This window comes from Panthera tigris, chromosome B4 (assembly GCF_018350195.1).
Source record: "Panthera tigris isolate Pti1 chromosome B4, P.tigris_Pti1_mat1.1, whole genome shotgun sequence".
Lineage (NCBI taxonomy): Eukaryota > Metazoa > Chordata > Mammalia > Carnivora > Felidae > Panthera > Panthera tigris.
The window spans coordinates 91,898,917-91,925,057 of NC_056666.1; the positions used below are offsets into that span (position 1 = coordinate 91,898,917).

Below are 26,141 nucleotides of genomic sequence, written 5' to 3' on the forward strand. Positions count from 1 at the left end.
CTAGGGGACATTTGTATGCAAGAGAAATCACAACATCAGTAACATCTCAAGCACAAAGGACATCTAGACATACGGGACACACCAGATGTCTATTTTAGACATAGCGACAAATTTCAAACGGCACTCCACTGTTAGATTAACATACCATGGTCAGGTACTAGTTTGGGCTAAGATTTATTAAGTGGCTATCGTTCACTGTCTGTATTCAGAAATTTGGCGGGTCAGAATTTAGCGTTAGGGAGCTCAGCAGACAACTGAGGTAAGAGAGAACTAGGTCTGAGATTGAGCAGGAATGACTCTCCTCCCTGCAGACTTGTGATTCTCTGCAGTGAATGGGTGTCGGCATTAGAACGCCAGACCCCATCACGCGCACAGAATCTTCGCATTCGGTAAACGGTTACAACTGCGGTCCCCAAGTGCCGAAAGTCTGTCTGCGGCGTGCGTGTTCCCAGCCTCCTTTAAAAGTAGTGCAGCTGTTGCCCTAATGGATGAGAATCGAGGACAATATCGAGGAACGGAAATTGGTCAGTTTGATTAGTTCTAGCGGATGTCATCTTCGAAATGGACTAATTTGATAATACTGGAGCTTTTCCAAGGGAAGAAAGAAAATGAGGTTAATGTGATGTAAATAGATTATTATTTTCATCTCTGGTGACATAAACGATTCTAGAGGCAAAATGAGGGAAATAAGGTAAGAAATGAGGGAAGCAGCCCCTTCTGTCTGTGGATAATTGCACGGTGGGCTGACAGCTCTGGGCCAGGGGATTGAGAGCGACCCTCAAACAGGCTGGCTTCCCCCAGATAATGGGAGCAGTAGCTCACATTCATGGAACGGTTAATGTGTTCCAGACCTCTTGCTAGCCGCTTCACATAGATTAGATGGTTTAATCTTCACCACCACCCTGCAGAGTAAGTAAGGACTGTTATCACGGTCATTTTACAGATGTGAAAATTGAAGCTTAGGAAAAGTTAGGTAACTTCTCAAGGTCACACAGTAAGGAGTGGAGCTACGTTTGGACTGAGGGAGGCTGATGCCCCCTCAGTTCACCATTGGCTTGTTTCCCAGTGTGTGTGAGCGAAACAACCCGCCAATGCCCTTGTCCTCAATCCCAAATCCACTTTCTCCCTGGGAAATTGGGAATTAAAAAAAAAAAAAAATTATGGTTTTAGGGGCACCTGGGTGGCTCAGTCTGTTAAGCGTCTGACTCTTGATTTCGGCTCAGGTCATGATCTTATTTACGGGTTCGTGAGTTCACGAACTGTTGCTGTCAGCGCAGAGCCTGCTTGGGATTTTTTCTCCCTCTCTCTGCCACCCCCATCAAAATAAATAAATAAACTTAAAATAAATGTCTATGCTTTAGAAACGCGTTCCATTAAGTCCCATCAAGACCATTTTCATGCCATTATCTTTGAAATGCCCTCTTTCCACTTGCCTTCCCTCCCCCCACCCCGCCCCGCCCCACCTCCAGCCTACCAGTATTTCTTAAAATCTACAGAAGAGTTAAATACATACCTAATTAGAAAGCAAGAGGGAAAGGATGGGCCTGGGAGTGCTTAGAACTAACATTTGGGTGTTGAACTGTCTGGCACTGTTCTTCCTTACTCTGTCTAGTGACGTCAATATGTCCAGCAGACGTTAAACATTCCCGGAGATTTGAATCACTGTTAGTGCTCACCTTCTCCGTGGTTCAAGTTCTTTTTAAAAATGAGACCAAAGTTTACTCAAGGTGGTAAACTAGTGGTAATGCATTTTCAGCACTCAGGTCAGGCTTTGATGTCTCCACTAACCTAGAGGAAGGTTGTTGGGAGCAAGAAAATTCCATACACACACTCCCATCTCCCCCTTGGAGGGGAAATCAGGTGTTTTGTCCATAGACATTCTCCTCTCAACTCTTTCCATTTTTAAATGAAGGGTTTAATTATTTGCTTTCATCCTTTGAAATTTGAATTCATTTTGAAACACAATGTTAACCACTTTTATTACTATTGTTTATGTATCTGGACCAGGACGGTACATTATTCATTAAGGGTAAGCAACAATAATAAACCATCAGAAATACTAGAATTCATTTGTAGAGAAAATTTCAGGTGTACTCAGGATGTCTTCAAAGTGGTCACAATCCTTTTAAGAAATTGATAAGCAAAATCCATGCTAGATCATTGAGAGTTTAGATACGCCATCATTCTACAAAAATTTGGCTGCTGAACGTGGAACAGTTGTTTTCAAAGATAATAGAGATTTAATGACATAGCGTTGAGCAATGGAACTCTTAAAACCTGCATGCATGATTATTGGATTAGACCTCGAATGCGCTGAAAAACTTATAGTGTGAATGGATAAACCATTGTGATTTACATTAGTAAAACAGAAAAAGTAACTGAAACATCTTTGCACAATCCAAGAGATCTTCCTTCATCTTATTCAGCTTCCATAATGAAACTTGTATTACCACTTCAGTTTTTGTACCTTATCCAGATTCTTACTCAAAATATTAGCCAAATCATGTATTATCAGTGCTTCTCACTATTTAACGAGGTTCAAAATCTAACCATTTTATTAAGCACAGATGGCTTCAAAGGCCGAGAATCGCCAATATGTCTGCATAAAAGACTCTTGGGCAATAATGAGCAAGGGGAGATTTTCATCAGGAAGATGGAAAAATTGAATTAGTGAGCTGGATCTATATGTCTGTTGCTAAGTTTAAAGGTCGCCTGCTTCTCCGTGCTGATATTAGAAGTCACTCAATTAAGGGACAGGTTTTTGTGAGCATAAAATATTCTGGGCAAGGTGATATATGAGGCATAGTGTAATGTACACATACTCTAATTTTAAGAATTCAGGGGATTAGAAATATGTATCTAAAATATTATTAAAACTATATGGTAAGTGTGAAATGTCAGTGTGCACAATCAGTGCTGAAGAATTTAGAGAGGGAGGGTTTGCTTCTGGTTACAGTAACGGGGGAGGGGAGGCTTCATGGAGGAAGTAAGATCAATTTGCACTTGAAAGGAAGCTGTGGTGGGCAACATTGGCTGCCTAACCAGGCATCCACTCACCCTTCTTTTCTTGTTTTTCAGAAACCCTCCCCCCGCATAGGACATATGTATCAGGGTAAACAAACTCCATCTTTAGCTCCAAGGGAGAATTTTGATTAGTCCCATGCTAAACCGTTATGGTAATCCCACCCACTCTCTCCTGCCCTCCCCCATGATTTATTCAGGGAATTAGGCTTAAGCCAACAAGTGGATGGCATTTCCGTAGCAATTACTATTGGTCTAGGGGTAGGCACAGGAGCTTAGTGGGTCCAATCCGTCTAAAAGGAAAGACTTTTGTTTCATAATCGGGAATAAGATTTTTATTCTCTCCCCTGCCCAGGAAAAGGATGTTGGTTGCCCTAGTTGCTTCTGGCAGTCATTTTGAAATCATGAGAGACCCTGGCATGAAGACAAAGCTGACACATGGAGAACGGCTAAGGCTGGAGAGTGAATAAGGGAGATCCAGAGTGGGAGCCCCATTTGTACTATGTCCACAGCTTGATCTGCCTCTAGATCTCTTATTATGTGACAGAATACGTTTCTTCAATGTTTAAGCCAGTTAGAGGCAGGTTTTCTGTAACTTCCAGCCAAAAATCACCTAAACTGCTACCAATTGTCGAGTTGGTTCCTTTCCTAGGATATATTTCCCTTTCTTCATAACAAAGGAAGTAAGTACTAGTTTTGGGGGGGAATGGGAGGTGGGGCAGGATCTCTCATCCACCATTTGCCTTGTGGTTTAAATGGGAGTGATGATCTCTTAGTCCCAAGTAGGACTGGAGGCAGTGATTGATTCAGACATGGGCACAGAAGATACGAGGAAAAGTTGCTGAGCCTTCTGAAAAGAAGCTTCTCTTTCCCATGGAAACTACTAGGTATATCTTTGTCTACTCCCCTGCATGAGAGGGTGGGTAGAGGGGACCTGTGTTAGTTCCCCAGGTCTGCCATAATAAATGACTACAAACTGGGTGCCTTAAAACAACAGAAATGTATTCTCTCAAAATTCTATAGGCTAGAAATCCAAAATCAAGGTGTTGACAGGCAATGCTCCTTCTGAAGTCATTAGGACAGAATCTTTCCTTGCATGTTCCTAGTTTCCAGTGGTTGGTGGTGGACCCTGGCATTCCCTGGCTTGTGGCCCCATCACACGAATCTCTGCCATCATCTTCACAGAGAGCCTCTCCCGCTTCTCTCTGTGTCCAAACTTCTTTCTTCTTCCTTTTTTTAAGTTTATTTATTAAGAGAGAGAGAGAGAGAGAAGGGCAGAGAGAGAGGGAGAGAGAGGGAGAGAGAGAGAGAATCCCAAGCAGACTCTGCACCGTCAGCGAGAGCCTCATGAGGGGCTCGAACTCATGAACCGTGAGATCATGACCTAAGCCAAAATCAACAGTAGGATGCTCAGCCGACTGAGCCACCCAGGCGCCCCATAATTTCTTTCTTCTTATAAAGACACCAGTCATTGGATTAGGGCCCATTCTAAACCCAGTATGACCTCATTTTAACTTGATCACATCTGCAAAAATCACATTTCCAAATAAGGCCACGTTCACAGGTTCCGGGTGGATGTGCATGAATTTGGGGAAAACGCCATTCAACCCCGTACAGGGCCTCGAACTGCTGCAGCCAGCTTTGCCATCATGGAGGAAGCCAGCTTGAAAATGAAACCAGCACGCGGAGCCATACGGAGGCAAGATGATCTCAAAGTAAATAACTTTGGCCTCTGGATAAAACTCTGCCTAAAGTTGTTTTACTTTGGACATTTAATTTACTTGAGCCAGAAAGTTCTTTTTATGTAAGCCTCTTTGTGTTGGATTTTCTTTTGCTAGTTACAAAAAGACTTCTGATAGAAATTGATAGGACTTTGTTGAGACGGGGGAGAGAGTCATGCAGGATAATAGGGGATGGCAGGAGAAAAAATTGAGGTTAAAATAAAGGGAGTGTTGGAGTAAAGGTCTGGCTAAAGAAGAGTATTTCTTAGAGGAGGACAGGAGCTTGAAGCTGTATAGACCGGTTGGAGTAACTTTTTGGAGGTCTGTAAATGTCAAGCTAAATAACTTGACCTTTTTTTCTGTAGGCAGACGATATATAAGATGATTTTTGGACATGAAGCTTCAATTAATTAACATGATATTTTAGGTTAATTAACAGTGAAGTGCAGATTATATTGGAAGGGGACAGAACTCAGATCAGAATATACTGCCTTGATGTTCATCAGTTTAATCAAGGGTACGGTGATGGCTGCGAATTTCTGGGCTGGGATTATTCCATGCCTACTCTGGACCCATTCCAATCCATTTACCGTATCTGGCCTTCTTCCTGTTCCTAGAACAGACCACACTCATTCTGCTTTAGGGCCTTTGCATTGGCTCTTCCCTCTGCCCCAAATGCTTTTCCTACTTGATTTTTGCATAGCTGGTTCCTTCTTATCATTCAATACTGAGTTCTACTGTTGTATCTTCAGAGAGGATTTCCCTGATGGGTCAATCTAGAATAGCCTTTTGTTGGGGCGCCTGGGTGGTTCAGTGGTTTAAGCGTCCGACTTCGGCTTAGATCATGATCTCACAGTTGATGGGCTCAAGGCCTGCATTGGGCTCTGTGCTGGCAGCTCAGAGCCTGGAGCCTGCTTGGGATTCTGTGTCTCCCTCTCTCTCTCTGCCTCTCCCCCACTCATGCTCTGTCTCTGTCTCTGTCTCTCAAAAATAAGCAATAAAAAATATTTTAGAATACCCATTTGTCCTTCTCTATCAGAATGCCCTATTTTGATTCTCAGGAAACAACACCATATGCTGTAGCTTTTTGTTTATTTATTTATTCATATTTGGAAACCCCTCCACCTCCCCAGCTTCAAAGGAAGCTTCATAAGAGTAAGAAGCTTGCTGGTCTTTTCGCTGCAGTATCTCGAGTGCCCAGGAGGGGCTCAATACACACATGTGGTATAAATGATTAATAAATGAATGTGGCTATGATGTTTTAAAATTACTGAAATCTTGAATGATTAATTTAAACAACTTTGAGATTACCAAAATTAAATCATTTAGCTAATCGGGAGAGAAAATATTTCAAAAATAAGTTTTGCTCGAAAACCAGGCAGGAGTGGAAGAACTGAAATACATGAGTATTTTTCTCAATGTTCCAAAAAGGCCAGGTTAATTTTCAAAACAACACTCTTGTCTCATGAAGCTGTCTCCACCAGAAATGCCTTGGGCATAAAGAAAAGCTCTGGGGAGCTTCGAGGGAATATGTTTAAGCTTTTCTGTTTCCATTTTCCCTTGTGGCACTTGCATTTTGAGACCAGCATTCTATAACTACCTCTAGGTTTCTAGAGCAATTTCTGTTTCTAAAATGATTCAGACTGAGAATCATTCTCTGTTTTAACTAGAACTGAGCCCTCTGATTTGTTCTCTCGTAACTAGAAACCTCTATGTTATTTGCTTCCACCAGAGTGCCTTTGACCTCGGCATGAAGCTCTCTCACTATTAATAATTATCATTTTTTTTTCTTGAAATATGCCACAGTGCATTTATAGTCCATTATGAGAAATCTTTGTCGCATAGAATGAAGACCAAACAAGCTTCAGAAAAGTAATGAAGGAGCACATTCTATGGTGCAGAGAACTTTCTAAGCCAGCCCTTCTCCGTTACTCTCCCGGGGTGCTATTAGTTATAATATACCCTTGTGACTTTTTCTCAGATTACAATGAATGAGTTTGTGTACATTACCAATCTGCTTCTTTTGACTGAATTGGCTGGTAAATTATTTGAAGTTGCCTATTGAGGCCATGTGAAAAATAGATCAGTGTTCACTTGAAAGAAATGGCCAGTCTGGGTAAATTAGTGACTAAATTCAAACTACAAATATAGTAACAGCTCAAAAGGCATGCACATCTTAATTTACGGTCAATCAGGGTTGGGAATGAAATTCTAAGGGCCTGATAAATAGTTCTGATGTACTAAAATTTCCGTAGTGAATGCTATTTGGAATTACTGGGGCATTTGCTGGAATTTGGAAATCTTTGTCACCCAGAAATGTTTTTTTTCTCCCTTTCCTCTTCCCCCTCCTCCTCCCCCACCCCTCCTCCTCCTCCTTCTCCTCCTTCCTTTCCTCTCTCCCCTTTCCTCCTTCTTGTTAATAGTTTTATTACTTAGGGTATTTAATCAGGAATGTCTTTTGAATAGGTATCCTTTTAAGGAAGGCCTCTTTTTAAAGTAAGAACCTCAAGGAAATTAATGGAGTAAAAGAATAGTAAAGAAATTTTTATAACCGTTTGCATAGTTTAAAATGTTTGGCCAGCACCATACATTTTCAAATTAGGCAATCTTTTTTTTTCCTGGAAAATATATAGTTCTCTCATAAATAATTTGTAAAAGTTGTAATGAACCACTTTTTAATTAACTGAGAAGCATACTGGAAAACATAATACACCACAAACTAAATACGCATAAATTTATTATAAGGTATGCCTGAATTTAAAATTATCTCAGCAAAATTTGTGCATTTAATTGAGTGGTCACATTGGGAAACCATTCATTTATTTCAGTGATGATGCCTTTCCTAAAACATTTTTGGACTGTCTCTTTGGAATTAATTTAAGGACTCACAGCACATTCTTTTGAATACCGTTAGCAGTGGCAGACCTTCTTCTATTAAAGGCTGATGCAAATTTTGGAATAGTCAAAAGTCTTTTCTTTTTAAGTCAGTTTCATAATGATCAACTTGTGTTAGACTCTTTGGGATTATGAAACAAGGCAGTACCAGAAGATGGGATTCTAAAGCAATTTGATTGATTTTCTTGTATGGTTCAGTGCATCTGAAGTCACATTTTGCAGTGCAATATACATTTCTGTTTCTAATTTGGTTTATGTCTAATTTACTTCTACTTTGCAGCGGGAAGTGTTTCAGATTCTTCGTAATCGTTTGACTTAATTGTTCTCTTGGGGCTTAGGAACTCCCTCCACCACTACAGGACAGAGAGGAGGTCATCTGTAGGCATTCTGGCGTTCATTTGAAAGGCATCTCACTTCCCATCCCTGCAGAGCCCAGATTTATGTAGCTGCAAGTAAGTGAAGAATGCAAAATGAGGTAGACATTAGCTGTTAACTCCATGTCCCTGAGATAAATATCTGTCCTTTAAATATGCATCACTGAGTGCTCAACAATGTACACAGACAAACTTATAGGGGACTGAGACAGTTCATTGGTGAAACAAAGAAACAGTGAGACATTTATGGATTGCAGACACAATCCAAAAGAGAGAGAAGACCATACTTGAATGAGAATAGGGACACCTGGTTTCATCGGCTCCCTTGATTCATTTATTCAACAAACATATTGAACATCTCCTAGGTGTCAGGCACTGTTCTGGCAGCTGTGACTCTGGTGGCAAATTGACTAGAACATACATTTCCCTTTCCTCACAGAGCTGACGTTCCAGAGACAAGAACAGATGTGTGTGTGTGTGTGTGTGTGTGTGTGTGTGTAATAAGTCTAAGTAGTTATAAAAGCTATGAGGAATAGTTCAGTGAAGAGACAGAAATTGATGAAGGCATTATTTTAAGAGTGGTATTAGAAGTGAAGCCTGTATGACATTAGGGACAGTATCTGGAGGACAAGCATTCCAGGCAGAAGCAATAACACAAAAAGGCTCCGAGGTGGGGGGCATGCTTGGGGTGCCTGGGGACAAATAAGGAGACCAGTGTGGATAGAGTGGGAGGAGCAGGCAGGGGTTAGTCTCTGGTGGGAGACAAGGTCAAAGATCCTAGTGGACTCAGATCCTGTGGGGTTTGTGGGTCTTTTATTGACTTGATATTTCTCAGAGTTTGAAGGGGGAGCCATTGCAGGGATTTCAGCCAGCACACAATCTGATTTCACTTTGTAAAACCCTATTCTGTTAACTTTTTGCATTTTTAAAGAAATTCCCTGCATAATAATGATACTTGCTGACATTTATTATTTGCCACATGCCAGACATTTCAAGATGGTGCTTAAAAATAAAATCTAAGCTGGGGCACCTGGGTAGCTCAGTCGGTTCGGCGTCCAACTTCAGCTCAGGTCACGATCTCAAGGTTCATGAGTTTGAGCCCTGCATTGGGCTCACTGCTGTGAGCACAGGACCCACTTCAGATCCTCTGTCTCCTTCTCTCTCTGCCTCCCCCTCCCCCCCCCCCCACTGCTCACATTCTCTTTCTCAAAAATAATAAAATAAAACATTTAAAAAATAAAATACATTAAAAAATCTCTGAACTCTCTGTGTCCTCTTATGGGTTGAATTGTGTATCCCACCCCCCCCCCCCCCGCCGCAAGAGATCTGTTGAAGTCCTAACCACCCCCCCCACCTCAGACTGTGATCTCATTTGGAAATAGAGTCTCTGCAGAGGTAACCGAGTGAAAATGAGATCATTAGGTACATCCTAATCCAGTAAGACTGGTGTCCTCGTAACAAGGGGAGTTAGGTCAAGAGACACAGGGACCATGCCATGTGGGGGTAGAGGACAAACCAGGAAAGCCCAAGACAGACAGCAAACCACCAGAAGCTAGGAGAGGGGCATCAAACAGATTATCCTTCGCAGCCCTCAGGAGAAACTGACCCTGCTGATACCTTCATTTTGGACTCCAAGCCCCGCCCCGCCCCGAGACCTGTGAGACAATCTGTTCTCTTAAGCCATGCACTCGGTGGTACTTTGTTACAGCAAAGCTCTAGGAAATTGATGCAATATCTTTTCCCTTGGTCGGTTATAGCCGGTCCCACTGATCTTTGCTTTTCCTGCTTACAGCCTCATGCTTGCCATCCTTCGCTTAGAGTGAACGCCCTAGGAATTATACATGGCTGGCTCCTTCCTGCTCTTCAGGTCCCGGTCGAACAGCCCCTCCTTATGAAGCCCTCCCTGATCTGATCTAAGTTCGATTTCATTCTTCTCCCTACCTCTGTCTTGAAGGACTCATAATACATACCTTTGAAACCATTTTTTTCCCATAATCCTTTCTACTCTCTGAAAAAAGTCTTGTTCGTCCCTTTCTTTGTTTGTTTATTGCCTGTCTTTCTTGTCTGTTTTTGCTCTGTGCCCCGCCCAAAAAGTAAGGTCAAGGGGCGCCTGGCTGGTTCAGTCAGTAGAGCATGCATCTCATGATCTCAGGGTCATGGGTTTGAGCCCCATGCTGGGCATAAAGATTACTTAAAAAAGCAAAAGAAAATGAAAAAGAAAGAAAGAAAGGTCAAGGGCAGGAAGCCTGCCTTATTCAACACTGTCACCCCCGTGCCTTTAAAATATCCTGGTACGTAGTAGGCACTCCATAAGTGCTGAGTAATCCAGAGACTAGTTACTCTTTGAGATTTAAGTTAAATCAGTTGAGGCCTGTATCTCACAACTTGCAGATATTCCCAGGTTCTCCTTAGATTTCCATGAAATCTCATTGGATCTCTCAGATTCTATGAATCTGAGAATTCATTCTAAGGGACACTTGTGGCTTCAAATTTCCATCTGATTCTGTCTAACCCACACTAATATGCTGCTGGCGATTTCTCTCTGCTCTGGGTGGGGTGAAGGATAAACTGCCCCCTCCCCAAGTCATTAACTCTTCATACAAAGGCCACCGCTTCGTGATATTGCTCAGCAATAGCATCCCACCTCATGACCCTTGGTCACAGGCAAAGTGCCACCTGGGAATAGAAATCTTACTGAAAAGTGAGTATGTTTTCAGAGTCAGGATTGAAGTTACCCGCAATGGAAGATGCTGAATAAACTATTGGCTGTTTCGGTAGCAAATCCTTGCTTGTTATTTATAGATTTATAGGCAAGGCTCAATAATACTTTTGTCTCGGTAGTATGTATTGAAGAGATGGGTGTGAAATTTGTATGCAGTTAATCCTTCTTGCATTAAAAATGCTTATAAATATCTGCCTTATGGGATTAGTATAGATTTTACCTCTCAGTATGATATCCTATACTCGAAACAATTATTTTACCATTTGTGTCCTATGAAACATAAAAAATGCTTGGGGAATGATTTGATAAAAAAAAAAAAAGAGAGAGGTGGGATTTGAGAGCTAGAGAATTAGTTAGCAAATTCGGATTTGCCCAGAAGACAATTGGATTTAAACCCAAAAAACTACAGTTTTTTTATGTCAGTGGGTATGACGGTAGATAATCCCTAGATTAGCTACAAACTTAAAATGAACCATTACTTAAAATCAGGATTTACAAAAATGACTGATGAACGTTTTCCCCATCCCCACCATGGAGAAAGTGCCAATGATCAGTAAAGAGAAGGAAAGAGGAAGATTGGAGCCCAAGCCCCACCACCACTGGGGAGGTTACACTGTTCATTCAGTAAGTGGGAAAGCCAGTAAAAAGTCCTCTATAAATCGGAAGGATTTAGCTGTTTCTGCTATTGTTACTGGTGTTGTGTTACCTTCAGTGGTTCTCTATTTCTGAGAGCAGATTGAAAAGAATCAGGCTTAAACTCTAGTGGGTATGAGTTAGGAGAAAACTGAGCAGGGATTTTTTTTTTTTTTTTTTCTCTCTCTCTCTAAATACCAGGGGTAGGGACGCCTGGGTGGCTCAGTCAGTTAAGCATCTGACTCAGGTCATTCGGGTCATGACCTCATGGTTCCTGAGATCAAGCCCTGTGTTGGGCTCTGCGCTGACTGCGTGAGCCTGCTTGAGATTCTCTGTCTCCCTCTCCCTCTGCCCCTCCCCTGCTTGTTCTCTCTCTCTCGGCAAATAATGAAATATTAAAAAAAAAATCAAATCAAACCTCCGGATTGTTTAAACAACACATGAACTAATGGAAGCCTCGGAAACATATTCCAAGTCTGTGTTTTTCTGAGATGGCTTAACTGCAGGCCTGACTGAAGGACGGAGGCCAACTCTTCAGGGTGTGATGACCTTGATGTGCTGAAAATCATCCAACTTACTCAGAATCAAGATACACGCCTCAAATGCTGAAATATTAAAAGAAAACGAAGTATCGTTTTGCCTGTTTTATAGAAGACTACATCTTTTGAAAGACTCTTCCAAAATGTGAATCACCACACTGACCACGACTTCCAGGAGGCCCTCTAAGGCTGTCACCTGCACTCTGCACCGGGTGAGATGAGAAAGACCTTTGATGCTGGAAAGCTCTTCTTGTACGGAGAAGCACACGTATTGGGCACGGATACCCACACGCTACTGTAAGACCATACTGTGTGTCATCCCTGAGGGCTGTGCCTTTTCTCCCAAAGTTCTTCCTGTTCCATTAAGTCAACAAATATTTCCTTAGCAACGACCATATGCAAGACTGAGTTAGCATCTGCAGAAGACACATAGGCATAGGTTATGGAACCCTTTCTACAAGAGCTCAGAACTAGTCCAGGGTTTCCCACCCTCACTCTGTTGACGTTTCTTTGTTGTAGAGGGTTGCTCTGTACATTGTAGGCCATTCAGCAGTCTCTCTGGCCTCTACCCACTACACGCCAGCAGTACCTTTCCCCATCCCCCGACTGTGACAATCAAAAATATTTCCTGACACTGCCTCTTGGCTGAGACCACCTGGGGGGCAAAATCATCTCTGTTTGAGAATCACTGGTCTAGTCTACGGCCATACCACCCTGAACGCGCCCGATCTCGTCTGATCTCAGAAGCTAAGCAGGGTTGGGCCTGGTTAGTACTTGGATGGGAGAATCACTGGTCTAGCAAAATAAACATGTATATAAATAACACAGAGATAGCAAATGATGACTGACAAGAAAGAAGTACAGCTAAATACTATTGGATATTCACAGGAAGTAAAGATTAAGTTGAAGGCTTCCCAGAAAAGGGAGCATTTACAAGAAAACCTTGAAGAATTCCCAGAACTTGGAAATACAGTGGAGAGGAAGGCATCCCAGGAGGAGGCAAAAGCAGACGCCAAGGAATGCAGGCAGAGATGGAATCGTTAGCTTTGTAGGAAATCACATCAAGTCAGGATATCAGGGCAGATCCTGGATGGTCACTCGCCTCTTGTTAAGGAGCCTTTGTTCTGGAGTGATGGACACACACCCCTGTGCCTCAGTTCTGCTTGGCAGGGTCCACTGTGGATACACTGTGGGTCAGGTTGATCGGAGGTCGGAGTGGGATGCTGAGATCTGGATGGGTAGGGCTGGCAGGGGCAGCGGGCTGTCGAGAGGCCAGGAGAGAGGGTGAGTAGCAGCTCTGGGAGAATATGGACCTTAGAAAAATGTGGAAGGTACACTCAACAAGGCTTAGGAGAAAAAGAGTGAGAGGAATCCAATCTGACCTAGATGTTTGGAGCGTGGTGGTATTATTAATAGAAATGGAAAGTGTTGGAGCAAAGCAGAGTTAAGATCAGAGGAAGATAAATTAACTTGGGCCATGCTCCACTGGAGTTGCCAGAGGGCTACTCCAGTGGCTAGATTCGACAGAGAGGCGGAAAATCCATTTCTGGAGTTTGGGAGGGACATCAGCGCAGGGGGGAGGATTTTGGAATCATTATGCTCTTGTGGCTTTTTCTTCCTCTCTTTCCTGCTACTTCTCACTTTCCTTTTTTTAGCTCCTCTTTCTCCCTCTGAATCTGTTGTCGACACTTGTTACTTCCCTCTCTCTAGATTCGTTCTCTGAATGATGATGAACACAGTAACAGCAACAACAACAACAACAGCTATCATTGAACAAGTGCCTATTCGAGTTCAGACAAGGAGGGATTGCCTCTTGCTGGTCTTTTCCCATCCCCCTACCGACATGTCCCTTCAGCTGATCCCAAGCCCACCAGACTCCCTTATCTTTTAGGAAATCCTTTATGGTACTGCTTCTCACTTGATCCCTACCTCACCGTGGCAAGACCAAAATCATTCCCACTTTCAGCGCAGAAGATAGTGGCCCAAAGATATTAAATTAGTCATTATGGCTCCCAGCTGGTAAGTGACATAGTGTTCACATACTGGTCCTACCCTGAGATTATTCTGTTCTGCTACATTGGAGTGAACGAATTACTGCCTGCAGGCCACACCCAGCCCCCACCTGTTTTTCGAGAACCTGTCAGCTCACAACGGTTTTTACATTTTTAAGTGGTTGGGAAAAGAATCAAAGAATAGTATCTTATGACATGGGAAAATTATACGAAATTCAAAGTTCGCTGTCCATTAATACCATTTTCCTGTGACTCAGTCATGCTCATTTCTTTATGAAGTGTACACGGCTGCCTTGGCCCTACCTATGGGGCATGTGACCAGATGCACCAGTGACCACATGGCCTGCAAGGACAAGAAATATTTACTGTCCGGTCTTTATAGAAAAAGTTTGCCATTTCTTGTGCAGCATGCTGTTTCTGGACACGTCATCTAATGTACAGATTCAACCCTCACCTCTGTGCACAGACTCCCGTGCTGGGATGAAAAAGAAAGAAGGGGCAGTGGCACCTCCATGTTATAATAATCCTATGGTGAAATCCCAACAACCCAGGTTGGAGACACATTACTTCCGTCAAAAAAAAGTGATAGCGTATAAGACGGGAGAGTAAATGAAATCCGCCATTGTAATTGTTCAGCACAGTTCATCAGTGTGTCTGTGTTTTTCCTGAGGTAGTACAAACATCAGAAGTGGTTTCAAGATGCAAAACAAAAATCTACAAAATCTGTGATTACTGGGGAGAGGAAAACCAATCTCATTTCAAGAAAGGACCTGCATAGTCCTTGTGGTATGGCAGGTCTGGAGTAGGAACTCAGTAAATATTTGGTGAAGAATGAGTAAAAGAATGAATGGATGAATGTGTGCATGCAGAAAGGAGGGGCTACACCAATGCAAAAGTCAGCATAAGGGAGGAGAATGTTTAGGAGGTGACACTCTACGTCTGGGACCTTCATTTCCTAAGGGTTGAGGGAAGCCAGTGGGCTGGAGAGAATTATGGCAGGACATATTGGTGGGGAGGAGGCAGAACCAGCAGAAGGCAGTAATGAGCTCCAGTATTCCAGGCACAACATTAATATTTCAGTTTCTGACATTGGCCTCCCAGATGCAGAGTTTGCCTCTGAATGAAGCTTTAATTTTCTACTCTCGTTTTCCTCATCTTCCTTCACTGAAGACAATTTGTTCACATTTTTTTTTTTTTTTGCAAATGAAATGACAGAATGGGATGCATATTCTAAAGGCACACTTGAAAAACTGCCTCCTCTCTAGTTTTAGGTTTATTCTTAAGCTGTTTTAGAGCCTGTCCCTTCATATTTGCTGCAGAAATGCTGCGGAAATATTAACTGATGTGTTGCGTCCCATTATTGCCCGTAGCTAATTTGCTGCCCACTTTAATAACTGAATTTTTCTAACACATATATTGAAAGATCATTTTCCCCATAAACAAAATTTTAATCTTTTGCAGAATTCACTTAAAAAAAATACGATCAATTCTTTTGCTTGGCATTGCCACGTACTTAAAGATAGGTTACCTGGGCAGTTTGTGTGAGGCAGAAAAGACTGGAATCTTTGGCACCCAGAAATCTTGACAAGGTTTTTCTCAAACATGTTTTCTTTCCCTTTCTAATCTATTTCATTTCTTTTTTCAAAAAGAAGTAATTCTTTTTCTTTTTTGTTTTTTTAAATATTTGTTTTTGAGAGAGGGAGAGCACACGCGAGAGGGGGAGGGACAGAGAGAGAGGGAGACAGAGGATCTGACACAGGCTTTGGCTGACAGCGGAAAGCCCAACGTGGAGCTCAGTCTCACCAACCATGAGATCATGACCTGAGCTGAAGTCTAATACTTAACTGACCGAGCCACCCAGCGGCCCCTATTTTCTTTCTTTTCCTACACCTTTTCTCTCTCTGTTTCCTCTGTCTTCATTTCCTTAACAAGGGTGACGTTATTCATATTTGCATACCACGATGCTCACATAGTAGCTGTTCAGTAAATGCTTGACCTCGTGATAAGTGCTTTCACTCTTCCATTTTGTGGACTTTCATTCTTCTGCTTCCACATACTTCTCCCTTTCTGCTAACAGGGAATAATATATATCTATCAAGTCACAACTCTAGACCCTTCTAGAATTTTGCATAAGAACTTTGCCCCAGGATCCCTTCTGGTTTGTGTCATCTTTTTAGTCACACCAACCTTCTCCCTGGGACTACCCCATTTTCCTAGCTTCTGTCCCTAAACCAACATTCCCCAATACGTGTTCTGTGGAGCACAGAAGTGAGCTGTTAATGTGTCCAATATAAAAAAAAAAAGAATCCATAGTCAAACTGGTTTGAGAAATACCTGATAAAACAATTAAACGAGTTCTTTGGAATGAGGTTTTCCAAAGCCTTTAGTATGCCAACAAATGATGAGAATTTCAAGGGCAGGTAGAGAACGCGGTACTTTTCAGATGTTTGACCAAAGAATTTCTCTCCCTCTTCTCTTGAGCCAGAATCATTTAAGGGGCATATTTTGCAAAATGCTCCCCACCCAGTTTGGAAAATATCCAGGAGAGGGTACTCTTCACTTAGAATTTAGGCATCTTCTGGATGGGTTCATCCCTTGCGGAGAGAAGGGACACAGGATAATATAGAAATTTGAGAAGAAAATTAATATTTATTGAAGATCTTCTCTGTTGCAGACACCACACTAGGGATAATGCTTGATAATATTAGTAATAAGAAAAATTACAACAACAAAAATATACATTGACATGTTTTATCTTGTTTAATACACATCACTCCATTAATACCGTGAGGTAGATACTATTCACTTCATTTTATAGATGGTGAAACAGTGATTCAGTTGGTTGACTTCGCCATGGCCAACTAGTTAGTAAGCAGCAGACCCAAAATTCCAGCCTATATCTTGTTTCAAACCAAAGCCAGAACATTTTGCCTCACACTGGCTACTTGAGCAACCATGGCAACCATCAGCTGTTCTATCTCATATATAATAGTGAAAATAGGCACAGATGCATAAAAGAAAAAGCCTTAGGCAAAGAGTGGACAAGGAATTAGAGAACCAGACAGGACGCTGGGTATGGTTATTCAGGTTGTGCGCAGTACCATTTGAGAGAGGTCATGTGAATGGCATTCCCTAAAACAGTGTAGTATTCAAGGTCAACAGATATGTATGCCAGCTCTGGAACAGGTAGAGACTGGAAAAGGTAGCCAGATACCATCGCACTTTGAGTTTTCAGATGTCAATGTAACTTTTGAGCAAGAACTTAGGACAGAATGGTTACTAGTTTTAGGAAAACAATATATCATACACGAAAATACACTAGAAACAGATAATAGAAACTTGCATATAGTGCATCATTGACCAGAGAGAACGGATACTTCCAGATAAACCAATAATCTGGGGAGTCATTTTGTCACTTTCATAATAATCATGTTCCTAATACCTATGGATTCCTTCCACTTCCCTTTTCCCTTTCTTCCTTCCTTCCTCTCTCCCTCCCTCTCTTTCTTTCCTTTTCTTTCTTTCTTTCTTTCTTTCTTTCTTTCTTTCTTAGCATCTGTCTCTTCTCAGTATTTCCACTTGAGATGCTGTGCTCTCCACTGGTGGCTGAGACAGTCCTGACTAGGGCAGGAAGGGATATCAGTAGCCCCACACATGCCATCTGGTAGAGTCTAAAAGTGATACTTTGGTCTTCCACCCAGCATTCAATGTGTCAGGTATTAGCCTCTTTACATTCATTGCAGCCTCTCCCTTCTCCTCCCACATCAGCCCAGCCATACAAGAGGCACCCCACACCAGCACACAAATTCCTTGCTGAGATTGGCGTTCTACAGTGAAAACCAAATTTCTTGTTATGCTTTATCCTTGGTGCATCCTTGCTTGACTTCTCCATGGGACTGGAATATGATTGCATACCTTTCATTATTGGCCAAGACTTTCACTGTGCTTATTGGAAAGCACATATTTTGATGTCAGACCCTCCTAGGTCCAAATTCCAGCCTTGTCACTTACTAGCTATGTAACCCAGGCAAGTCACTTCACTATGTTGGTCTTCACCCTCCCATGTATGAAAGGGGCACATTATGGATTCCTTCACATGAGTGAGATCATCCATGAGGGCTCTGATGACTCTTCCCTTTCTTCTCTGAGGAAGACTCATGAGGTAGGTATTAGTTGAGATGTTTTCCGCTGTAGAGAATGATTACTCGACTCAAAGTTATTTAAACAGGAAGGATGTTTATTGGCTCATATAAAAATGAAACCCAGAGGCAGGTGAGCCTCAATATTTGTGAATCCCTACCATTTAATTATGGCATCAACAACCTGGACCCCTTCTATCTGTCCATACAGCCATCTACAAAGAAGATCTCATCCTAAGGTGAATTCTCTACTTGGTAGTTTGGTGGTTTCATGTAACAGTTGGTGCCATATGCTTTTCTATTCTCTTTGGGAGAGGGGGAAAAGGAAGGAGAAAGAGAGAGTGAGAGAGGGACAGAGAGAAAGGTCACTTCTCCTTACTCTTTGGAACCCAAGTCCTTCCCATTCATTTGCTTGGGCCGATTTCAGTTGTATGCTTTTTACGGATCCATAATTATTAATGGGAAATGTTAGATGCTGACCAGTCCGAGTCTGAGTTCCTGAACCATCACTGGTCAATCAATTACCATGATTGACTAAGGCCAAGAAGGGCCATTTCTAACTCTAGTGGAGGTATCTACGAGCATACCTAGGACAGGGTCTAGTGAATATTGGAGAATCAGACTCCGTAGGATAAAAAACCCTGAGCTGTGGTTCATATCCCAACTCTGGCAATTACCAGTGGGGTTACCATTTAAGAACTTCAGTTTCTCCCTCTAAAAATAGGAGATAAAAATAGTACCTGTCTTACTCGCTGGTTTTAAGGATTCAATGAAATATTCAATGCTGAGTGAAACTCTTAGCAGGGACTGGCAGGTGTATTATTATTATTAACGGTAGTGCCTACAAATTCTAGACATTATTGTAACTCTACATGCATAAAAATGTGGTGCCACTTTCCTCAAGAGTTAACTGTTATCGGATTCCTGAATCTCCAGCACAGACCCCTCTGTGAATGGGTGAATCACATCTGACGGAATGCTTCATCTCCCCTAGACACTGTATGTCTGACTGTTCAGCTGCTCACGAGGGGTTGGCTGGATTAGTCTCCCTTTCTGCTGTCTCCCATCACTGTCTCATCCGATTTAGATTTATATCCCCTCCCTGGTAACATAGGATACTGAGATGCCAGCTTGCTTTATTTCCAGAGCCCAGTCATATTTTGATAATTTTCTTGTTAACCAAGAAATGATGAATAACAAGTATGGGCAACTGGCTGGAAAACCATGGGCTTGTATCTTGGGCCAGCGCTAGATAGAAAACGTCTCCTCGAGTTGGTGGCCAAGATGCCTACTAGCCAGAACTGAGTATTTGTTTGACATCTTCTTTTAAGCTAAACTGCTTTATTAACATCCCAACCAATATAATTACTGGTTTTTAGCATCTCATTTCTTCTTAGAAATAGCGTTTAAATATTACGCATCCTCAGATGTTTTAAAATTCCCGTGGGTTCTACCCCTTCTTAATTAGGTTTCTTCCCTTTCTGCCATGCTATCGTTATCCACAAATATTTTTAAAATCCCATTTTGTTTTTTCCATTTATTTTCTTCGATACCATGGAACAATTTCTTTTTCAATTTACCCAGTGGCATCCTGACAGGCATAATGCACTCCGTGCGTTTGCAAAACGTTCATATTTTAATTTCTGGTCCTTACTTTCTTTTTCTTGGTCCTCACCATGGAGGCTTGGACGACACACACAATGTGCAGCCCTTTAAAAAAAAAAAAAAAAAAAAGCGGCCTGTGCCTGTAGTGACAGACAGCTCATGATAATAGCGCTTGGTAATTCAAAAAATTCCAAGAGGAAGCTGGAGGTTAGTCTGTCGGGAAAGTCCAAGAGACCCAAAGGCTACAGTAGCGGTTCCAAGCTGGCATATGGGTTGGAGTAAAGGTTACGAACAGATGGTAACTGGAGTTAGGAGCAAATATTTTCATTTTCAAAACAGCAGACACAGCACCAGGGCCCCTAACGGCAGCATATCCCATTACAGTGGGAGAAACTGGAGCTCGGCGGCAGGCTTTGGCATCAGGGGAGAAGAGGCACAGGGAGCTCCAGGAAGGGAGCGCTTGGGGGGGGGGGGGGGCGGCCCTCCTGCCCGGGGCCCTGAGCGCAGATGTGCGCTGCTGGCGGAGACCCTGCTGGCGGAGACACGCGTCTGGCTGGGAGGGAACCGCGCTGCGTGCAAAGGCTGGGCTCTGCCTTGGGCCACAGATTAAAGCCAGAAACGGCAGCAGACAAAGGTGGCAAAGAAAGCCCTTCCCATCCCCAGAAAGATGTCTTAACGCACGATACCTCCAACTTGTGTCTGTGAAGGAGAACGCACACACTCTAGGTGACAGATAGGCTGGATTATCATCAGAGGACCGGCGGGAGAGGGGGACTTTCCTCCCTTTAACGTACCGGTGTCACTTTCCTCACTGTTGACAGTCTTGTGTGCAGCTGCCCTCGGGAAGGGAGCCGGTGGCCTGGCGTCCAGCACTGTCTGGGAGCATCGCAGCTGGGCGCGCTGATAAAGAAAACAAAGAGGGAAGGGGAGTCCGGTGACGGTGGTTGGCGTGTGTTTGTGCACGTGCATGTGCACGGGGTGGGGGGCTGGGTGGGGGGGGTGATGCCCTGCTCAAAAGCAGCGTGGCCCCTTCACGTGGCTTTCTGTCCGGCTGTGATGTTAGAAGGCTTCCCTCTCCTTACAGATTGGAATCTAGAAGCATTCCTGTACCTCTGTCCCTGGCGTGTCTGCCCCGAGGGTTTTTGCTGAAAGGATTTCGCTGCTTATCTTGCTGACTCCTGATTGTGCACACAGCCTCTCTTCTGCTCCCGTGTGCACTGGGGGCTGAGCTTCTGTGACTCCTGCCCTCGGGCCACCGCAGACTCTATAAGCCCTCAGGAGACTCTGAGAGGATTAGGGGTGCGTCTCTGAAGTTGTGAGAATCTGGGGCGCAGGGGAACCAGGCTTGATTTACATTTGTGCTTTGTTGGAATCATTTCCCACTGACACATTCGGGATGCTGTCAGAGGCTTCCTCCCTAATGTAACTATTTCAGAAAGTTAATTAACCTACAGTATTTCCCTCCTTTGGAAGTCAGGATAGACTTGGAATTTGCCTTTTCAAAATGACCCACATCCTGGGAAGCAGGGAAGACAAATCCTCATCCTTTTTTTATTTTGGTACCCTCATTTTTTTTTTCCTTCAATTCACTTGATAATTAGTAATTTAACTCTCGGCTTTTAGATTTATTAATGTGCATGTTTTTTAATTGCCTGTTTTGTGCAAATTGCTATGGTAGGCACTTTGAAGAACACAAAGAAGTAGAAAATCCAGTCATTGACCTCAAGGAATTTGCAGTCCTAGTGGGATTATAAAAGCTGACATGAAAACTGGTGCAACATTTTAGATTATGTTAAATCCCAAGTGACCGGAATGAGTGGTAAATGCCCTGAAAACTTCAGAAGCACCTATTTCCCTTTCTGTCAGTTGGGGTGGTTCTGAGTCCTGTTTTCACTCTCACCCACTGTGCGACCTCGGACAAATCACCTGTCCTCTCTAAGCCTCAGCTGCTTCTGTTGCAAAAAGGGGGGGGGGGAAATAATATAAAAATAACAGAAACTTAGGAGCAGAGCAGATATCATATTTTCATATGTAAGAAGCATTTAACACCGTGTCTGGCACGTGATGAGCTGTTTGAACTGTTAAATACCTGGCAGTTGTTACTGTCCCTTACTGCTGTGGGCAGGCCTGCAGGTAAAAGCTCACAGACACAGGCTTTTCAGAGCCATCTGGTGCAACGGATGGGAGACAATATTTAAAGTCGGAGTCTCCTCGCTTCCTACCCCCTCTACGCTTTAATAAACGTGGGGTTAAGGATCCTACGTAGGGCTGATCCAAGGCTTCGCCTCGCGAAGTGCCCCAGTGCCTGGACGGGTGGGAAGATGGAGTGTGGGGGAGAGGCTGGTTCAAACTCTAGGAAGGAGGTTTCAGGAAACCAGCACCGATCCCTGCTTACAAGGAGGGGGGTGACGCAAGAGAAGGGCCTTACAGGGATTCCTGTGTCTTATTTGTAGGTGTTGCCGTGTACTTTTCCTTTTCTTAATTCAGTGGGGAGCCTTTGATCGCAATTTTAGTGCCGATGCCTCAGGAACAGGGCCCGCGAGGGCAGAAATCTCCAAGACAGGTATCCGTAGAAGTAAAAAACTCCCCTTTCTCGTGTTTTAAAACTCCCCTAAAACTCATCTCCAGTGTTTTGTTCAGGGCTGGGCTTGGTGAGTAACTGTTCCACGGGACGGTTTCACTTTGCCCTTAACAAGTTTGCCTCCGGTGGGGTCCGCCTCGCTTACCGCGGCCGCTGCGGCCGCGGCAGGTGGGGAGCTAGACAGCTCGGGAAAGGTGATCCCGGTTGAGCTTTCCGTAGTGCTCCCCTGAAGGCTACTGTGGGAAAGAGAGCCCAAAGTTGGAGGCCCCCACAACCAGGCAGTTCGTTTCCAAAAGGCATCGGCCTGTGAAATTGTTTCCAGGCCGCAGGGATTTTCCCTTCTCTTCCCAGACTGTGAGCACCAGCACCAGGCAGGAGGAGGATCAGGCTCACGCGGTGCTCCCACCCCAGACTCTGTGGACGTGCTGTCTTCACTCCCGCTCAGGACCTGTTTACTTGTGCAAATTTTCAGCGCTGCTTCATTAGCGTTCGCCCTGTGGCCTGTCACCGGAAGGCCAGAGGGACACTTAGCATTGTGGGACACCAGAATCGGCCACCCCAAAATATGCCGCTTGGCATAAAGATTATTTTGAGCTCTTTCTTTTGAGAAACGGCATACAAAAAGCTCTGAAAACAGAATAAAAGTTACCTTTTTGTAAGGAAAATGTATACTTTTAAAGAAAGATTCCATTAGTAAAGGTGTCTCTTTTTCTGTACCAGGAAGAGAAGGAAGAATCTAAATCACAAAAGGCTTACCAGTGAGGTCACCAGCTTAAATCTGCACTGTTACCCATGTTTACCATTTTTATGGACGTGGTCACCTTTCCACACCTCACCTCCCAACACAGTGATTTCTTTGGTTTAGCTGAAGTTTGTATTAAATCTAAATTCCAAGCCAACTCCTTAACTTACTCAATTTCTTAGGTTTCTCCCACGGACATAGGAGATATCCTTGTTAATAAACTCGGTGTTCTCTCTTGTTAATCTGCTTTTGTTGTGTGGGTCCCAGTCAAAACTTAGAAGGATAGAGGAAAGATTATCTTTTTCATCCCCTGTAGTATCAAAATCATGAAGCACCTTCCATTTACATGTTTACCATAATCTCCAAATGGACATCTAGCCAAAGATAAGGGGCTTCAGGGACAAGACTGATACCCACACCATACATCGTGCAGGGGTGTGTGTGCGCACAGAATTATATTAATTTCTTGTGAGTAGCACAATTATATTACATTGTTCTGGGAATGGGGGGGTAAAGGTATTAAAGTGTTAAATGCCTATATTTAAATCAAACTACAACTTTTGTAACCCTGATTTGCCTGTTTAAAAAATATACATGCAGCTTCAAAATTTGAGAGTGACCTAGGACCTCTTCTTATGTCTAAGAAGCTTAGATATATGCACCAAAAATTACAGTGATCTTTAATTATGCTAATTATAAACCAAAACCATGTGGTACCCAGTATGATAAGTATGAGGATATTTATGGAAACGAGGGACAATTAATAGAAATTGGACCTGTCTTGGAAAATCTGGAAGGAATGTTGTCATCGTATAGATGTTTGGAAATTTCCTCTGCAAAGTGCAGATCACTCTATGACACCCTGGGAGAGTTCTAATCAACCTTTTCCTCAGCGTTGACACGCCATTTTAACCTCTTTAAAATTATGTAATTTTTACATTTATCCATTCCTCGTGTTATGTCCGACACCATGGTCATAAAAGCTTTGTACATTGTTTCGTTCTATTAAATGTTCATCACCATTAGTACTGACCACACCCAAAGGCATAACTGTGGCATCACTTGTTAACCTTTGACTATGCATAGCCAAAAATCTCAGACTGGAACTAGAAGTAACCAGAAATCTGTGATGTTCTGATCTTCTTATGTCAAAGAAGATCTTCTTTGATCTGTCTTCTTCTAGCCAAAACACTACTGGGGAAAGCCGTTTCAAAACAGCTCCTTGAGAGAGGACTGGAGCCGTTGCCCCTTCAGTGCACGGAGCTGAGCATTTGGCTCTGAGAGGTGTTTCGGAAATATTTGAATTGGCCTGAACTCCCATGTTGGAGGCAGAACTGCGCGCCCTGGATGTGGACTGTTTGTTGTGGTTGCAGTTGCCAACACTGCTTGTCAAACTTTGAGAGACATGTCAGCAGATGACAGGATTCTCATCTTCTGTGCGTGCTGAAGGAAAAGGCCATCCGCAACGGGGAACGGGCTTGAGAGCAACGGGTCTGCATGTCTGGAGTGAAGGGACAATGAAAGGCGGGGTGACATCACCACTCTGAGGAGACCCCTGGTACTTTCCAGAGGGCAGATAAAATGCCCTCTCAGAAAACAACGGGTCAACTTCAATCATGAGCTCTGCAGAGATGCCTTTCACCAAAGGAGGAACTTCTCTTTGTTTAAGGGAGATAAGATTTAATAAAGGTCCTGACTCCACTTGAGGCCCAAGTCAGTCCCTACTTAGGACCTACCATGAACAAAACTCTCCCGGTCTCCTGAAGTGGTCAGCGAGCTGAAGCCAACCTTTGAGGGTGATTAGAGATCTGAAAGATGGCCAATTAAGTGAACTGTAAATTACGTGTTCTGGAAAAAGATGTATTGAGACTGTGGATAAGAAGTAATAATTACTGGGATGCCTGGGTGGCTCAGTCCATTGAACATCTGACTCTTGATTTCAGCTCAGGTCATGATCTCATGGGTCGTGAGTTCGAGCCCCGCATTGGGCTCTGCGCTGATCACACTGAGCCTGCTTGGGATTCTTTCTCTCTCTCTCTTTCTGCCTCTCTCCTACTCATGCTCACTCTCTCTCTCTCAAAATAAATAAATAAACTTTAAAAAAAAAGATAAAAAAATAATCACACAGCTGAAGAACCAAAATAAAAGAAAAGGAAATTGGTCGATTTATCCCGTTACAGATTTAATGCCTTTTTGCTAACCTAATTTGCTTTCTTCTCTCACTTGGTCTGCCCTGCCCTGCATACAGTTATACACCAAAGAGTAAATTGTGACATGCATGGGGATGTCATGAAAATTAGAGATAGGACACAACCTTCTGGAAGCTTCTCAGGAGAGGCAGGGAGCTGTAGTTTTGAGTAGGACGCCAGTGTCACGCCCCTTCTCCTTCCCACTCTCTCATTCTCAAATATCTGGGGCAACATTCTCTTAGCAACGATCACATGGTAATAATAATAATAATAATGGCAATGATAACAGAAGAAGAAAGAAACAATAATGGCTTGGGGCTAGAAAAAGGCTTAGTACTAAAAAAAATTTAACTTGCACAACAACTTCAGCATTGCCTCCTGCGAGATCTTATCTTGTAACGGGACTTTTTTTTTTTTTTTTTTTTTTTTTTAGGATGCACGGTTACTAATTATGTAACTGGAGAATTAGACACTAGGACATGTATCCAGTGTCTATTACCATCCTTCTGAGAAACAGAACATGGAATTGCAGTCCTGAATGTATCATTTGGAGTGCTCCACCAGCTCTTCAAAGGAAAGCATAATTTCCAGGGCTAAAGAAGAAGCTACTAAAATCACAGCTTACATGGGAACGGTTTGAACACGATCTAGGTTAAAATGGGTCATTCTCTTGGTTTCGTTGTTGCTGCTATTTCCTTTACTTTCCCATGCTGGTGCCTCACTGACCCTGTGTGTATGTGTGTGTGTGTGTGTATTTTCAATTGTTTGCACCTTTGTGTCTGTGGCATGCTTGTCTAGTCATGACCTCCTCAAGGCCATCATCTAGAGCTGTATAGGTAGTGCACTGCACAACTCCACTGGATAAGGCGGTGGTGCCGTGAGTAAAAATCATGACCGTTGCCAAGTCGAATACAGGCTCCTAACTTTATAGGAAAGAAGAGCTGCCCTCCTGTGAGCAGGATAAATAG

At 43.1% G+C, this 26,141-nt stretch overlaps 1 long non-coding RNA gene across 1 annotated transcript; it reads left to right on the forward strand.

Annotated features, from left to right (window-relative positions):
• The first annotated feature begins 310 nt into the window (after positions 1-310).
• Positions 311-25,814, forward strand: LOC122240113. Its single transcript, XR_006219451.1, has 3 exons — positions 311-691; positions 7,976-8,089; positions 25,607-25,814. It is a non-coding gene; the product is annotated as an uncharacterized LOC122240113 (long non-coding RNA).
• The last annotated feature ends 327 nt before the right edge of the window (positions 25,815-26,141 follow it).